This window comes from Apium graveolens, chromosome 9 (genome assembly GCF_009905375.1).
Source record: "Apium graveolens cultivar Ventura chromosome 9, ASM990537v1, whole genome shotgun sequence".
Taxonomy (NCBI): domain Eukaryota; kingdom Viridiplantae; phylum Streptophyta; class Magnoliopsida; order Apiales; family Apiaceae; genus Apium; species Apium graveolens.
In genome coordinates this window covers 7,499,462-7,502,345 of record NC_133655.1, presented here as the reverse complement: position 1 = coordinate 7,502,345, position 2,884 = coordinate 7,499,462, and the positions used below count along the sequence as shown (strand labels likewise).

At 37.5% G+C, this 2,884-nt stretch overlaps 1 non-coding gene across 1 annotated transcript; it reads left to right on the top strand.

Annotated features, from left to right (window-relative positions):
• The first annotated feature begins 1,057 nt into the window (after positions 1-1,057).
• On the top strand, positions 1,058-1,162 carry LOC141688699 (small nucleolar RNA R71). The gene has a single exon (XR_012562132.1). It is a non-coding gene; the product is annotated as a small nucleolar RNA R71 (small nucleolar RNA).
• Positions 1,163-2,884: the final 1,722 nt, after the last annotated feature.

The following is a 2,884-nucleotide window of genomic DNA, read 5'->3' as shown; positions in this document are numbered from 1 at the left end:
ACATCTGCTTCTGCAGTCTTTTAGAATATGGAGGAGGCGGATAGACCTGTTTGTACCCTGTATTCTGCTCAAAAATAGTGTGTTCAGCAAAAAATTTCTTTGTTTTCGCTTCGCCATCCTTCTGCTCAGCTGAATCATCAAAAATTAAACTTTCTATTAAAGGGGCAGACACGGGCACGCTTGGATAGGGCGTAGGCGCGCTTGGCATCTGCCAAAATTTTTCAGATTCTGAATTTTGATGGTTAGCGACCTTTCCAGACCTCAAAGTGATTTTTTTCAACTGTTCTTTGACTTCCCTCTTGCCCGAGTTAGCTTCCGTATCACTAGGAAGAGTTTTTTGTGGTCGATTCAGCAGTGCATTAACGATTTGTCCTATTTGATTCTCTATAGATTTGATCAGAACCTCTTGGCTTTTACACATTAGCCTCAATTCCTCTAATTCAGATTTTTTATTAGTAGATTGATCGGTACTTTTATGAAATTGTTGTTGCATTACCGGTGGCTGAAATTGTTGCCTTGGTGCATACTGTTGTTGAAAACCAGGAGGGTTGAATGGCTTGGCTCCAAACTACTGATACGGCAGTTGTGGATGTTGCATACCACTATGATTATTTCTCCAGCTGAAATTAGGATGGTTTCGGTTGTTAGGATGATAAGTGGAAGAAATTGGTTGTTATGGTCTTTGAAAATTGCTCACAAACTATGCTGACTCACTAGATATAGCATATTGATCCGTCGCATGTGCACCTGCAAAAATATCACAAACACTTGCTATGTGATGAACTCCATAGTTAGCTAGAGAAACCACTTTCATAGTCAACGCTTTTAGCTGAGCAGCTATAGCCGTAGCTATATCCATCTCCAAAATTCCCGCTACTTCCCTTGTGGCAGTCTCTAACTTGTGTTCTGATATTCATTAGCAGCCATCATTTCAATTAGCTCATACACTTCCTCATAACTCTTAGCTCATAAGGCTCCACCTGATGCTGCATCGAGCATGGGTCTTGACTGTGCTCCCAAACTATTATAGAAGTAATTGATTACCATCCAATCAGGCATTCTATGATGATGACACTTCCTAAACATCTCCTTATAGCACTCCCAAGCTTCATATAAAGTTTATCCCAACTGCTGTGTAAATTAAGTAAGTGCATTCCTGATTGCAGCTGTTTTTTCTATCAGAAAGAATTTAGTAAGAAATTTCTGAGCAAGGTCCGCCCATGTCACAATAGAACCTGATGGTAGAGAGTGCAACCAGCTCATAGCTTTATCCCTCAGAGAAAATGGAAAAGTCTCAAATTCACAGCATCTTCCGAAATACCATTGAACTTGAAGGTGTCGCAGATCTCGATGAAATCCCTAATGTGTATATTGGGACCTTCCGTTGGAGAACCCCCAAACTGGACTGAATTCTATAATATTTGAATCTTGCCATGATTGATTTCAAAGGTTTTAGCCGCAATGGATGGTCTGACAATGCTAGACTGAATGTCATTGATTTTCGGTTGAGAACAATGATTTCATTTCTGTAGCTGATTCTCCTATTGCAATGATCACTTCCTTTTCTACTTCTTCTATTTTGCCCTTACGAGATTGAGAACGTGTTTGCATACACGCTCGATCAAATTCCTGAAACATACAGACAATGTAAACTTTGTAAGAGAATAATCCGAGTCAGTGAACTTTAACGACCACTGATGACAAGTACATAAACTAACTTTAACACTGATCCATGCCTGCGGCGCCAAAAACTTGTTCGCACAAAAACAAGCAAGCGTACGCGATCACAAGTAGTATAAGATTAAGTTAAGTTCGTTCCCACAGCGATTGGTTTAATTCAGAATGTGCACTTATGCAACAATGTATGATTATTATTCACTACTAAGACAATTATCTAATTGAGTTTAATTATCTGAAAGTAATAATACTAGAGTGAATTAACTACGAAATTAAAAATCAAGTTACTTATATGAAATAAAACATGGGATTTCAACTTCATTAAATACCTTGTTTAGAGTTTATGCCTTTAATCATAGTATATGATGGTTACGATAACTAATCAGACAACACGAAATTAGTACACGCTATCTTTCAATATACGTGTACCCTACTACTCAGCATCCACAATTCAGATAGAAGCTAGGCAAACAATAATTATGTTTAGACCTTATGTCTATAAGATTTGAAAACATAACGGGTTAAGTGCAAGTTATCTATTGAGATTATATAGGGCAGCGTAAGATGGTTAAAATTACACTACAAATTATGCATGTTAAAACATCCATAAACCTATGCTAGCGTGACAAGTTCTAAACCCCTATATCCACTTTCGCAATTAATAGAGATTAACAAACAACTTAGATTTTAGCTACGCATCCAAGAAAATTAAGCACAACCATACTAGGATATCAATAATTCATCACACGCTAAAAACTTTAAGGCAATCAACTACTAAACTCCATAAATAAATCCGCTAGAATCTCACGATAATGATTAGTTCATAATCGAACGTCTCGTCATCATGGGTTCTATTCAAAATATGATAATAAAAAGGTTCTGAATACTACAAGAGAATAATAAAGTATCAAGGTTTAGAAAATAAATCTGAAACAAGCATCCAAAGTATCACCTAATTAGAAGAATATAAAAGAACGATATAGAACTAAATCTTCTTCTTTTTAGCCGTCTTGAATGCTTTTTGGTTTCCAGAGTTCTCTCCTTCTTTCTTCTTGTTAAATTCGTCTCCTTTTCTTTATTTATATGCTCCTGATTGACTTGGCCGCTCAGAATATCCAAAACATATTAGAAACAGGATTCTGCCAACTCGACCTAGCGCGGGCGCACTCAGTTCATGCGCGGTCGCGCTCAGTTCATGCGCGGTCGT